At 39.9% G+C, this 15,259-nt stretch overlaps 1 long non-coding RNA gene across 1 annotated transcript in view; it reads right to left on the reverse strand.

Annotated features, from left to right (window-relative positions):
* LOC134298937 (uncharacterized) overlaps nt 1-15,259 on the reverse strand; it is a 68,723-nt gene that overhangs the window by 18,840 nt on the left and 34,624 nt on the right. The window contains exon 2 of the long non-coding RNA XR_010006061.1: nt 10,625-10,800. This is a non-coding gene — a long non-coding RNA (uncharacterized LOC134298937). The remainder of the gene's footprint in view (nt 1-10,624; nt 10,801-15,259) is intronic.

A 15,259-nucleotide genomic window follows, 5' to 3' on the forward strand; every position in this document is an offset into this window, starting at 1 on the left:
GGACCATCCTCCAAAAAATTGGGTGCCCTGACAAATTTGTGAACATCCTGCAGCTCCTCCACGATGACATGATGGCAATAGTCTTGGACAGCAACGGCTCCCAAAGTGACCCATTTAAGGTGGAATCAGGTGTCAAGCAGGGATGTGTTATTGCCCCCACCTTATTTTCCATCTTCATTGCTATGATACTTCACCTTGTTGATAGGAAGCTTCCCACCGGTGTGGAAATCATCTATCGGACAGGTGGCAAGCTATTTAACCTCAGCAGACTGCGAGCCAAAACCAAGGTCACCACAACATCTGTTATAGAACTCCAATATGCCGATGACAACGTAGTCTGTGCACACTCAGAAGAAGACCTACAAGCTACTCTAAACACCTTCACAGAAGCATACGAGAAGCTCGGCCTCTCATTGAACATCGAGAAAATCAAAGTGCTCTTCCAACAGGCACCAGCTAATCCCTCTGCAATGCCAGGAATATAGCTTAATGGTGTCACATTAGAAAACGTTGACCATTTCCTCTACCTTGGCAGCCACCTCTCCACAAAAGTCAACATTGACACTGAAATACAACACCGCCTGAGCTCTGCGAGTGCAGCATTTTTACGAATGAAGCAGAGAGTGTTTGATGACCGGGACATCCGTACAGAGACCAAGGTCCTTGTTTATAAAGCCATTGTCCTCCCAACCCTGCTCTATGCCTGCGAAACATGGACGTTATACAGACATCACACCAAACTCCTGGAGCGTTTCCATCAGTGTTGCCTTAGAAAAATCCTGCAAATCTCTTGGGAAGACAGGCAGACAAATGTCAGCATGCTTGAGGAAGCAAAGACCACCAGCATTGAAGTGATGCTCCTACGCCATCAACTTCGCTGGACTGGCCACGTTGTCTGAATGCCCGATCATCGTCTCCCAAAGCAGTTGTTCTACTCCGAATTCAAGAACGGGAAACGTAATGTTGGTGGGCAGGAAAAGAGATTTAAAGATGGGCTTAAAGCCAACCTTAAAAACTGTGGCATAGACACTGAGAACTGGGAAGCCCTGGCCCTTGAGCGCTCTAATTGGAGGTCAGCTGTGACCAGCAGTGCTGCGGAGTTTGAAGAGGCATGAAGGGAGGGCTTAAAGGAGAAACGTGCCAAGAGGAAGGAGCGTCAAGCCAACCCTGACCGGGACCGCCTTCCACCTGGAAACCGATGCCCTCATTGCGGGAGAAAATGCAGATCAAGAATCGGTCTCTTCAGCCACCTAAGAACCCACCCCCAAGACACCAGAGATGGAAGACAATCATCCTCAGCCTACGAGGGATCACCTAAGTAAGTACTTTGGCAGGGCCTCCTCTTTCACCAGGCACATGGCTTGCTGTAAAGGGGAGGTTGACGGAGTGGTGTGTGTGTGTGTGTGTGTGTGTGTGTGTGTGTGTGTGAGAGAGAGAGAGAGAGAGAGAGAGAGAGAGAGAGAGAGAGAGAGAGAGAGAGAGAGAGAGAGAGGAGCCTCCTTTTCTGCGGTGGGGCTTTCTTCCCTATCAGGCATGTGGCTCACCCCAGGCCCAATGCAGGGCAGAGCCTGCTTGCATAAAGCTGGGTGGCGGGCAGAAAAGAGTTGCCCTAAGCACTGCAGGGCCTCCTGCCCCACCAGGTATTGCTTAGCTCTTGTAGGTTTTTTTTATTAACAATAGGAAAAAATAACAAATTTCTCATCATTTCATATTAGATATGACCTGGACCGCTTATGAATTTTTCAAAACACTTTAGAATCAATATAGGGACAGTACAAATTTTATAAATACAAAGAAAGTGGATTTTTGGAGTTATGCACACCTCTCTGGATAGCATAGGAAAGGTTTAACACCCATGTGGTGTTTGTTTTGCTGTCTGTGCCCCTGTCAGAAGATTTTACCTCACGTTCTTTCCCTGTGATAATTGGATTTTGAAAAATTTGGCTTGTTGTGGAAACAACTGGTGTGACAGTTTCAGTTGAGACATCTTTTCCCTATGATAACTCTTTCAGGGATGAATTTCCCTTGCCATGGGTAGATTTCTTTCATTTCCTGTTGTCTCACCCCCATTCTTGACTATTAGTTGTTTGTAGGTAGGATGCTTGTAACTGCCTTTATATAAAAAGCTTCCAGACTGGTCATCTCTAATCTTCACATTCAGCATAAGACCTACAATATTTCCTTTTCTTCTTCCAGGAATTCTTAAATTTTGGGATGACTCTTCTTATCATTTAACAATTTGAAGTAAAGTCCCACTAGTACATAATGATTCTGTTCAGTTTTGGATGATTCTTTCCTCCTAGTAACAGACTGACTCCTAGCACAGAATGACTCCATCCAGTCTGGAGTGATTCTTCCCTTCTTTTAGTCCATTCAAGATGACTCACATACTTCCTGAGGGTTTCTAACTCCGTTGAAAAGGACTGTAGAGAAGAAGAGATGAGATGAAAGATTGGTTTAATAAGAAACCTTCCTTGTGTGCAGCCTTTGGATATACTTGTTTTTTCCTGGTTTATAAAAAAAAACTGTACATTTTCTCCCCAATTCAAACATTATGACTGATAATTTGTCAATATTTTCATCCACTCTTGTCAATATTTTATTGACTTGACATGAAATATAAAACCCCAGAGGTTTTGCATTTATGAAGCTGTTTATTTATAAAGCTGTTTATTTAAATTTAACAGAGGAAAACAGATTAATCTGACAAGGTAATACAGGGAAAAAATATGAAAATGCAAATTACCATATTTACTTATGTGCTTCAAAAAGTGACACACTAAATAAATTATGAATAGCAGCTATTCATTAGACCTCTATCTAATTCCAGTTAAAGTGAATAGGAAAGCTTACAATGATTTCCATAAATGAAGAATTAAAACAGATTTTGAAGAATAAAAGATGCCACTTCTTTACAGCTGAGATGCACATATTAGAAATTCAGTACTTAAATTCTTCAACAGCAATATAGATTTGTGTGTGACTGCTTGCTGTCAGATTATTTGTTAATCTAATTTTAAATGAATTTGCTTTGCATATCACAAAGGCTGAACCATGGAAAGAAAAAAAGCCAGCTACCTTCTGAGAAAGAGTCAATATCTCTGAACTAAGTGAACAGATCTGAAGAAAGCCTGAATTTTGTGGAAAGGAAAGTTAGAAAGAATTATGGATGTGCAAATCTGGAAGATTGTTTCCCTTTCAAGTCATCTAACCACCTCATAAATAATTTTGATTATGTTTCTTTAATGAAACTCGTATCCCTATTGACTAAGGAATGTTTATATTAAGGCATGTGATCCCAGCTGATCTTGGAAACCAAGCAGGATCAGCTTTGGTTGTTACTTGGATATGAAAATGCCAAACAAAACAAGGTTGGCAGTATATTTTTCTGATTATAACCTTTAGACAGAGGTTGGGTGGACTTTTTAAAAAAGAAATGCCATGGTTTTCTATTCCAGCATTGGAAGGGCTTGGAAGGTAATCCTCGTGGCTACTTCTACCTCTATAATCATAATCATATGATTCTAGGATTTTATTTTTTGAATGATACTAACATGACTACTCTGATTTACTTTGGATACTAGGATTGATTATGATCAGACAAGATGGTTTTTGACTACCATCACATTCCTACTCACATTCATTTGTCACAGACTCTTCTGAAACTCCAAATGTTCTTCAACATGTTCTCTACATTTTATTAATAAAAAACCCATAGAAATCAATATTTTATTGCTAATTACAGGTAAACTATTGTGTGTTTATGCTAATGTTATTTCAGAAAACACAGTCCGTTATTCTATTGAGTAATGCTTAGCTCATCTTAGGAACGTGAGATAAGTTAAAACATCACTATGGAGTCCTCGGGCTATCAGACAAATGCACAGACAGGTATATCTTCATTATTGTTCCTGTATACTGTATTTTGTCTTACCCATTCTTTCTTATCTATTCCCTATGAAGCTGCTCCAGACACATATAGTCGATCTATTAAATGTCGGAGTATTCCTACATGCCTCGCCCCAAATTTCAGTCAGCTTGTCCCAGGTGGAGTAAAAGCATTGTGGTTTGGCTGGAGCTGTACCTTAGGAAGAATTTAATGTAGGATCAGGACCATCAGTATGTGCAACTAAAGAACAAATAGTTGCCTTTTACTGGAATTATTAGCCATCTACACGAGTCCATGGCCATGCCCAAAGTATAACAAGATGTTAGCATGTATGAGTGGTATATGCCTGAAGTGTTGTGTGGACAGGTTTTCATCTCCAGTCCAGATATGTAATTGCAACAGGAAGGTCAGAGAAGAGCCTCTGTGGGAAGTCACTTCCACATTCATGACATAATCACTGGGACTGACCAGAAGCTGAAGAAGTGCAGGAGGAGATAAAACATCCACTGCCCTGTGCTTTAAAAGTCACAGCTTGTCCAGGAAATCAATGGGATATAGAACATTGTTTAGATACTGAAAAAGTCCTAATACCTATCACTTCTGCCAGATCCCAAAGCTTTTGGCAAAGCTGGATAAACTCATGATACATGGTTCTATTCAAATGAAAAGTAGCCATGCAAAGTTTCTGAAATACATAAGAACCACAATACTGGGAGAATTGTATTTAATCTCCCTCTTTTTAAAACAAAATGCAAACTTTCTGCTTGCTCTGCTGGGGGATATTCACCTCCTGCAATCCTGCATGAGAGTGTGCATGTTGCATATGTTTGTGGCTGGCTGCTTTTCACTTATTTTTGGACATGACAGTTGTATTATTTTTTTTGTACTCCATCCTTCTGCTTTGTGCATGATGCTGAGGATGACAAATGTAGCAGTGCAAGTGCATTCCTCATTTCAGAATAGAGCAATTTAGATGGGGAAATTGCCCCACTGTTGCCTCAACACTCATGCCCATATTACAGAATTTCCTTTTTTATTACTTTTTTGTTTCAGTTTCACCATCATTTCTTGGCATTTTTTTTACAAAGACTCGGCTCTTCGGATAGGGAAGAATAATTTATATGGTGGCATTTGGCTGGCAAGTGCCTTTTGAATATTCACTCAGCAGGTTATCTGCAATTTAAATGTCTTGTTGTAGTTAATAAGGGTTGTCAAAAAAGCCCCATTACCAAGCCTTTGGGATTAATTTACAACTTATTCAAGTGTTCATATGCGAATAAGGCACCCCCCCCCCCCACATAATGTTGGGTGAGCATCTCTACATCTTTTACACATTTAATAACATCAAGTGGGAAGAGGGGCAGGAAGAGAAGCATTTATATTAATAACAGAGGAATATATAATGCCAAATGGCATGGAAATGATGTTCATCATGTGATCTTATAAATACATAGCATTATAATGCCACTTCCCTTGAGATTTTTCCCACAGCCTGATGTTGGGGATTATCCAACACTGTTCCTTATTCATGGAGATGCTGCCACCACAGTTGATAGATCTAGTTTGCCTTTACAGCAGTGGTTCTCAACCAGTGGGCTGCAGCCCAGCAGTGGGCCGCAAGAACAAAAATCCAGTCTGCGAACCTCTTTCCTCTTATTTATTTTATTTCCACTCTTTTCTGCAGAGCTGACCATTGCATTGGATAAACCACATCAGCTCTAGATTATTAAATATGGCTTTCTTTAGGTGAGCAGGTGGCGACTGCTGGATGGCATAAGTTCTGTATCAGAAACAAGGGTTGATGTGGTCTATCCAATGCAATTTTCTGAATCAGCACCCCCAAATAACCAAACTGAATCTAAAGTTGACCAAAAACTGATTAGTAACCTTTTAGTACTAATGTTGGAGAGTGGTCCCTGGTCAAAGTGGCCCTGGTCAAACTGTTCAAGTGGTCCCTGGTCAAAAAAGGTTGGGAACCACTGCTTTACATGAATTATCTTCTTGAGATGATCCAGCAAGAGACTGTGCAGGTTAGGAAAAGCTTTGATGGGCCTTCATGAATAGAAAAATGGAAATCAAAGATACAGAATGGGGGACGCGTGGCTTGACAGCAGTGTGTGCGAAAAAGACCTTGGAGTCCTTGTGGACAACAAGTTAAACATGAGCCAGTTTACATTAAACAATGTGATGTGGCAGCTAAAAAAGCCAACGGGATTCTGGCCTGCATCAATAGGGGTATAGCGTCTAGATCCAGGGAAGTCATGCTCCCCCTCTATTCTGTCTTGGTCAGACCACACCTGGAATACTGTGTCCAATTTTGGGCACCGCAGTTGAAGGGAGATGTTGACAAGCTGGAAAGCGTCCAGAGGAGGGTGACTAAAATGATTAAGGGTCTGGAGAACAAGCCCTATGAGGAGCGGCTTAAAGAGCTGGGCATGTTTAGCCTGTAGAAGAGAAGGCTGAGAGGAGACATGATAGCCATGTACAAATACGTGAAGGGAAGTCATAGGGAGGAGGGAGCAAGCTTGTTTTCTGCTGCCCTGCAGACTAGGACGCGGAACAATGGCTTCAAACTACAGGAAAGGAGATTCCACTTGAACATCAGGAAGAACTTCCTCACTGTGAGGGCTGTTCGACAGTGGAACTCTCTCCCCCGGGCCGTGGAGGAGGCTCCTTCTTTGGAGGCTTTTAAGCAGAGGCTGGATGGCCATCTGTCGGGGGTGCTTTGAATGCGATTTCCTGCTTCTTAGCAGGGGGTTGGACTGGATGGCCCATGAGGTCTCTTCCAACTCTACTATTGTATGATTCTATGATTCTATGATTCTATGAGGCCAGCTATGCATCAAGGCTTAACATATTCAGGCAGTAGGGCCATAGCCTATTTAGGTATTCAGGAGTCCTCTTTCAGCTTTGCCTTGCTATTCATCCTTCTGTCCTTAGTGCAATATGAGTTAACTGAAACATTAATGTTGGCTTCCCAGTGACAAAGGACTCTTGCCACACCCTGGACTCTCCACAGATATATATTTTTTCCTTTCCTTGCCTAGTTTATCCATGCCTCACAGCCTCTGAGGATGCCTGCCATAGATGTGAGCGAAACGTCAGAATTCTCATAAATAGGCACATGTTACTATAATGACTCTTGTTTATCCAGATCTTGGTGTCTTATTATTTCATGGTTGCTCATCAAAAATGTTTTTTGGCTGTTAGAAGGGGGGGGGGGTCATGATTCTGCATTCCTTGGCTGCCACTGCCTTTTGCTTGCTCACAATGTGCCTCTTGAAATTTTTGAGGTCTGATTAGTTCCTCATCCTACTTCACCCTTTCTTCATAATTGCCTATCTACCCATCTTTCCCTTGTCCCACAATATTATCCCTTCCATGACTGGAATCTCTATAGGTTGCTTAGAGACCTTGACTATTTCCAAATCAGATTATTTTACCCTGGTCCGCTCAGATGAACTGCTTGCTAGGAATTGTCTTTAGTTGTAGCCCAATTTGGAAGTTTTGTAAATGTTGTTATGCCTCATGTGATTTAAAATAATTGGAGACTGGTATATTTTGTCTGTAGGTCACTGGAATGCTGCTTAGAAATTGAAACCATACTTGATTATTGAGGATTCCTTGAAAGTGCTTCATGACCCTGGGAGCAGCCATCTCGTCTGGATATTTAGATCTCTTGCGGTACATAGCCTATTTGATTATTGCAATTTTGTCTGCAAATCCAGCCAATTTGTTAATTGGAATTGATTGCAATGTCTTCGTGGATTCAAGCCTAATTGTGGAGCTATTACATCTGGATGGTTTATAGGCTGCATTTTTTATTCTCAGTACTGAGCTGAGTTCTAATGTGCTTTTATGAGTAGTTATATGTAGTTTTACTGTGTTACATATATATTGTTGTCAGTCAGAATCTGCGGTGCTTATATGTATTGTGTATTAGATGATTATAAATATAACAAAATCATATGTGTCATATGAGAGCCATGATGGTGTAGCACTTGGATGGTGAGCATTGGATCCTCACTCTGGAGATCAGGGTGTGAATTCTTGCTCGATCATGGAAATCCACTGGGTCACCTTGGGCAATAATGCTCTCTCAGCCTCAGGGGAAAGTGAACCCATTGAATAAATTTTGCTAAGAAAAAAAGACATGAAAGGTTCACCTTAGAGCTAACATAAGTTGGAAATGATTTTATAGGCTACATTTTTTATGATATTATAGCTATACATTTTTATAGGTTACACAACAAAATCATACTTGTTTTACTTAAATCTTTTGGTTAATTTTGTTTGAGGACTGTGTTTCTGCCTCACCCTTTTTTATTCCTTTCTTGCAGAGGTCTTCAATAAGATGTTGCTATGGCACTGAAAGGAGAATCAAAGCAGTGTAATTGTATAGTGTCAAAAGATCCCAGGAAGCCTCATGAAATCCAATGCCATCTATTATGTTAACTGAAAAGTAAAGCGTGTGGCATGCTTTACACATGGATTATCGTTTAGAAAATATGGTAATTTTGCCAAGACTTTTAACTACTCTAATAGCAACTTAATGCAGCAAGACATCTACCAAGAAGTGACTATTTTCCATTGTTAACAATTGAAGATATGGGCAATATCCAACACATGGCTTCTTTCAGATTTCCCTAGACTGCTCTTTTCCACCCCACCCCACCCATGTCTCTTATTGAAGCAACAACGATTCCCCTTTAAAAAATGTTGCTGGGCTACACTATATACGTAATAGTTTTTCCAAAAACTTATCCTATTGCTCTATGCCTTCAGATCATTTCTGAATTATGATGCTAACATTAACATGGGGCTTTCTTGGCAAGATTTGTTCAGGGTTTTCCATTGCCTTCCTTTTAGGTTGGGTGAATGTAACTTGTCCATGATAACCCAGTGGATATTGGGATTTTAATCTTGGGGTGCATCTATACAGTAGAATTAATGCAGTTTGACATAGTTTTACTTTCCCCCCCCTCCCCATGGCTCAATGCTATGGAATCATGGGATTGTAGTTTTCCAATGTCTATCCCAAAATGCTGATTCTATAGCATTTGAGCCATGGCAGTTAAAGTGATGTCAAACTGCATTAATTCTAGAGTGTAGATGTATCTCTGGTCTTCTGGATTTCCAGTCTGATGCTCAGATCATTATACTCTGCTGGCATAGTACAGAACAGTGGTTCTCAACCTGAGGTCTCCAGATGTTTTTGGCCTTCAACTCCCAGAACTCCTAACTGCTGATAAACTGGCTGGGATTTCTGAGAGTTGTAGGCCAAAAACATCTGGGGACCCCAGGTTGAGAACCCCTGGTATAGAATGATTTCTAGAAACATCTGTTTTTGTTATTCCTCCACCACATGTTGGCAGTTTGAACAGTCCGTAATGCTTCCAGAAGGTGACAGAACCTAAAAATGGCTCCTGGATCCACCAAATTTACACACCCTGATTTAATAAATTTAAGCCATTTCAGTAGGAGTTATATTTGGGAAAACTGGACATCCTACTTCTGCATGCCCAGATATTTCAAACTACATTTGTGCGCCTTCGCTAGTATTTTTTAAACTCAATCATACTCATTCATAGAGAAGAAGATGGAACCATCAGAGGTAGGCCATTATGCAGGATACAATGTCACAAGACCCTGTAATGACAAAAAGTTCTTCTAAATGTCTTTACCAATTTCTGTTACTTTAAAGAATAATCTAGAAGCAGCAAAAGGCTAGCACAATTTGTTTACAAATTGCCACTTCCTAAATGTATGCTACTTTGTTTTGTGTTTGTGGATAAGAAATGCAATAGGAGACACTGATAAAATCCACTCAGTTCCTTAGGAAAATGGTATTTTGAATAAAAAAACAAACATGCAAAATTCAGTTCAAGAAACATGAGCTTTCTAATGTAACAAATCAGGAATTTAAGAAGCACATTCTTCACTATATTTAAAGATCTACTGAAGTTTGCATTTCCTAACAGGCAGTGTGCATCCTATGAAATATTTAAATAATTGATTTGAAATCACATAGCCACATGACCTTGGAGGTGTCTATAGACAACTCTGGCTCTTAGGCTTGGGAATGGAGATGAGCACCAGCCCCAGACTCGGAAATGACTAGACTTAATGTTAGGGGAAACCTTTGTCTTTACCTTAATGCAAGTATAAATGTGCTTGCTGTAACCTGTCATACTGTAAAATATTGTTTTGTGAATTTGGTGAACATATTTTCTGTTTCGTGTTTAATACAATAGTAGGAGAGCTATATTCCTCATCTCATTGGGAATTACTGTATGTATAAACCAAGTTTTTCAGACCTTTTTTAGGCTTAAAAAAGCCCTCTCGGCTTATACTCGGGTGAGGGTCTTGGTGGGTAGCCGTAGGGCTAAAAGAAGCCCTTCTTTAAGCCCCATGCCTTCCCGCAAGGACCTTCACTTCGAGCAGAGAAATAGCACACACACACCTCCCTCTTCTCGCTGAGCGAAATTGTATTTCATTTTAGAACGTCCTGCCTCTTGCCACCACCGATCTGAGCCATTCTGAGCCCCTGATAATGTGAAGAGGACTATATAAAGGAACGCAATTGCACAAAGAACTCCCCAACGCATTCATCCTATCTCTAGCATCACTTTCATAAAGAATTGAAATATCAAACAACCTCTAAACTCCACAAAGGGACGGCAGCCTGCCATGGATTGAACAGTCTGGGGAAATTCAGAAGTAAATTCCACTTACCAGAGTTTAGTTTGACACCCCCATAGTTTTAATTTCAAGGCCTCCATTGTTTTGTCACCACACACATTCTGCTGTTTCCCTTGTCCTGTCACCACGCGCATGCATCTCTCTCCCTTGTTTTGTCGCTGTGCACACTTGCCTGCCTCCTTCATTCTGTTGCCACACACGTGTGCCTCCTGCAAGAGGAGGATGGAAACAAGTGAGCATATGTACACACAAGACGAGCAAGGGAGATTCAAGGAGGAATTTCAAGGCCTCCCTCCTCCTGTTGCCACCCGTGCTTGCCTGCCTCCTTCGTCCTGTCACCACACATGTGCATGCTCACCTCCCTCTCTTCTCCTCTCAAGGAAGGCACACACATGTGGCGACAGGAAGAGGGAGGCAGGTGAGCATGCATGACGACAGGAGGAGGGAGGCCTTGAAACTTCTCCTTGAAACTCCCTCCCTCATCCTATCACCGCATATTACTTTGATGAAATTCAGTGCACTGGGAGGCATTTTGAGTGTAGTTCTTTTTGCCTTGGCTTCAGGTCATTTTCATACTTTTTAAGAAAGGAAGATTAATGAAATGAAATGAGCAATGGGAGAAAAGTGAGCAATTAGTAAAATGAAAGAGTAAAGAAATGTTAGTAATGTGGAAAAGTAATCTTTCTTTGAGAAAGTAATTTTCCAAGCTCTGCATTTCCATGCTTAATATCCTCCCAACACCCAATGCTGTTGCGAATGCTGCGGGAGAAAAATATAGATGCAGATGATGAAGTGTTAACATTAATATCAGTGATCAGTCTGAGTCTCTTGTGTAATCTTGAATGATCTCATCCAAGTGTATGAGATCATTCAAGGTGGGAATTGAAGATCTTCTCAATCCTCAGCACGACTAAATGTAAATGTACATCACTTCTCTCTTTTGTTAAGTAAAATAAAGGACCAGAGTAGGGATGTAGAGTATTCACAAATATCAATTAAATGGTTGAAAACATGTTTTTCAAATTTCAAGCACCCTGATGAGAATAATTCATCTGTATACTTCAATGTTCTCTGTAGGTTTAGCTGTGTTCCTCACAGTAACTGGAAAGGAAATAAATTTTTCAGTGATGATGTATTGTTATCAGCTATCATATTTCTAACCCATACTATTTTTGTGTGTTCCAGGCTGTATGGCCATGTTCCAGAAGAATTCTCTCTTGACTTTTGTCCACATCTATGGCAGGCATCCTCAGAGGTTATACCTCACAACCTCTGGAGATGCCTGCCATAGATGTGGGAGAAACGTCAGGAGAAAATACTTCTGGAACATGGCCACACAGCCTGGAAAACACACCACCCCTGTGATTCCGTCCACAAAAGCCTTCGACAACTCACATTATTATTATTTTTTTGGTGTGGCTTGGCACTGAATTGGAAAAGCCCTTCTCTTTGAATGTACTGTACACAGGATGCTACAAGTCAAGCAACTTTTGTTCTGTCGTAACAGTTTAAAAGCTCTGAATAATCTTTTCATACAATGCCCATAGTCGTTGCCTATAATTCTGCCTGTTTGCAAAGAATTACCTTTCATGAGCAGCCTGATAGATGGTATATTAATATTGCTCATTATTCACATTATCAGAACCTTGAGTCTCACAACAGTGTGATGCCTCAGGGACAGTACAATGTATAGAGTTGGCAAACCAGATCCCTTAATTTCAGTACACAAACATAGGATTGTTCAGGCATGATGCATTAGCATATAGAGTATATTCAATATATGTGTGGTGCTTCAGAGAATAATAAATCAGGAACTCGCTGCTGTCAATGCTGCATTGAATGATAACCCTGAGAGGAACAGGGAAAACACAAGCACAGAGGATTTACCCAATATATGGAAGGTGTTTATGGTTTATTTACAAGAGGCCCTTCATATTTTTCGGAGAAACAGCTGTGCCTTGATTCTATGTATTTATTCATTTACTGCTGAATGGAAGTAAAAATTAAAATAAGAGAACACATATTTATTTTTGCATAATTAAGTATTGATGGAGAACCTGATTATAGAAATGTACAGATGTGTTTGTTTTGCTTTCTTTCAAATATAAATACCTTTCCAATTGGGGAGAATGAGTACTGATTTTTTGGTACATTGTTAATTTGGAGTAAGTTCTTGAGTTAAGATGAACTGAAGAGGGAAATTCTCAACTATTTCCGCTAGTCAAATGCAATGGATCCAACAATTTCCATTATGGTGATTTGGGCTATGCTGTATCTGTGTGGAGATGTTAAGACCTAGAGGAGTGTCAGAAAAAAAGAAAAGATGGCAGTATAAATTTGGCACCAGAAACATTGGATGCAAAATCACATTTTAATAATGAAGAACTCAAAGCTAGATGGCTAGATCTGTCAGTTTTTCTATGGTTTTAAAAAATTCAACTGGAATTCTGCATAATAGTTTGTGTTGTGTAACTTTTCTCATACTTAGCTATGTAGTAAAGTCAATTGGGAACCCTGTTAGTGGATTGCAAAATGTGTATTGAAACAATGGCAGTATTGCAGCATATATGGGATCTAACAATGAAAATCTTCACAGTGCAGACCTTATTCTTCACAGAACTCTGGATTTCTGCAGAAACATGAATATTTCTGTATTAAAATATTATTTTATATGCAATAAATGTTTTCTGCACAAAAACAATAACCTTCACATTTTTTCAAAGATGGGTCTTAGATTGGAAGGAGCCTTTAAATATTGTAGTCCCCAAAGACTTTCACAGAAGAAAGAAAATTGTTGAAATTACTTTTGAGAAGAAATGCAGAGAAAGATTATACCCATGCCCCTCCAACCCAATTCCAAAAATGTATAAGAAGTTTCTATTATCAGAAACTTAGAGACGTTTAGTAAGGCAGTTGGGGCCTACTCAGAAGAATTACTAATAAATGTCTCAGCATAACTAATGTAATGTAGAACTTTGAACACTGGACTACAACTCTGGAGACCAGGGTTCGAATTATGCCCACTGGGCAAGCAAGAAGAAGGAAAAAGCAAACTACTCTGAACTATTCTTTTGAAGAAAGCCCTATAACAGGGTCAACTTAGGATTTTTTTATCATGTCAGAAGCAACTAGAGAAAATACTGTGAGTCGCTTCTGGTGTGAGAGAATTGGCTATCTACAGAGATGTGCCTCGATGTGTTGCCATCCTGTTGGGAGGCTTCTCTCATGTCCCCGCAAGCTAGAACTGACAAATGGAAGCTCACTCTGTCTCATGGATTTAAACTGGCAACCTTCAGGTCAGCAACCCAACCTTCAGGTCAGCAGTCCAGCTAGCACAAAGGTTTAACCCATTGTGTCACTGTGGCTCATCTTACCTTATAATCATCATAAGTCAGAAAAAATGATATGGTAGTTTGTTGCTGCTTGTTGCTTGAAGGAACGTAACAACAACAAATGACCATATCAACTTCACTATGTCTGAAAGTCATCTTTCTGTAAGCCATCCAAGCCCCACATCTATTAGACGTTCAGATGACAGTAAGCAGGCTAATCTAGCTATGGTGTACCAATTATCTTTAGGAGATTTCACTCAAAGAGGCTTGTTTGGTGTTAACAGTGTTTTCCTTTAAACAACAAAATCATTTTATTTACTTTTCAATGTGCTTATCAGTAATCTGCCATTATCACTTAGATCTAATAAACTTACAAATGTTACTGGAATTAATTCTCAAGGATATGTTTATGAAATGAAGAAACAAATATAATGGTTAGGTGGAAAGACTTCCAAACAATGCAAAATATTTATGGAAGACTAAGTGGTGAGTGATTTGAAAGGTCAGTTTATCTGAATGGAAATTCACTCATACAATTTTCAGTAAACACTCATAGTCACATTTATTCCAGTCATTCAATTGGTGCAATAGTGCTTACAGTGCTGAGTGTATCCCTTATAATCAGTCATAGAGGGGTCTTTTTTCAGCTCATGTATCTAGGCTTTTCCCTTTGATTCAAAGCAAAATGGGTGTTGTTCTATTTTTTTTAAAAAAAAATACTAATAATAATTAGAAAATGTTGTTTCATCTCTTGATTATAATATTGCACACAACTGTTTTGTAAAAATAAAAAAATCTGACAAAATAGCAGAGGTAGTAATGAATGTTTACAATGCCTGCTACCACACATTAACAACAGGACAAAAATTGCCAACTCTTTTTACTGTGGATTTATTTAAATATTCTAGGGTACAAAGATGGAGAGAGGCAAAAAAACCCAGAGCTATGCATCTGCAAGTAGCATTCTCCATTTTCTCATAACTGTGCAGCCAACCAGACATTCCAGTACTCTAGCAACCAATCAGATGGGGATAGAGGATGTGTTGTCGAAGGCTTTTATGGCCAGGATCACAGGGTTGTTGTATGTTTTCCGGGCTGTATGACCATGTTCCAGAAGTATTCTCTCCTGAGGTGACTGGATGCAAAGGCGGCGGCAGCTGAGCAGTACAAGTATTTTATTATGGAAAGTATCCAACCAATTAAAACCCTACCAATAGTCTTTCTATTTTTTTTTCAAGAAAATCTGGCTAACAACAAAGACAGAGTCAACCTAACATCCCTTGGTAGAGAGTTCTGGAGCCTAGGCACAAGATGTAAGAATCCCTTCCTTTGATCC

The sequence above is a fragment of the Anolis carolinensis genome, chromosome 4 (assembly GCF_035594765.1).
Source record: "Anolis carolinensis isolate JA03-04 chromosome 4, rAnoCar3.1.pri, whole genome shotgun sequence".
Taxonomy (NCBI): Eukaryota; Metazoa; Chordata; class Lepidosauria; order Squamata; family Dactyloidae; genus Anolis; species Anolis carolinensis.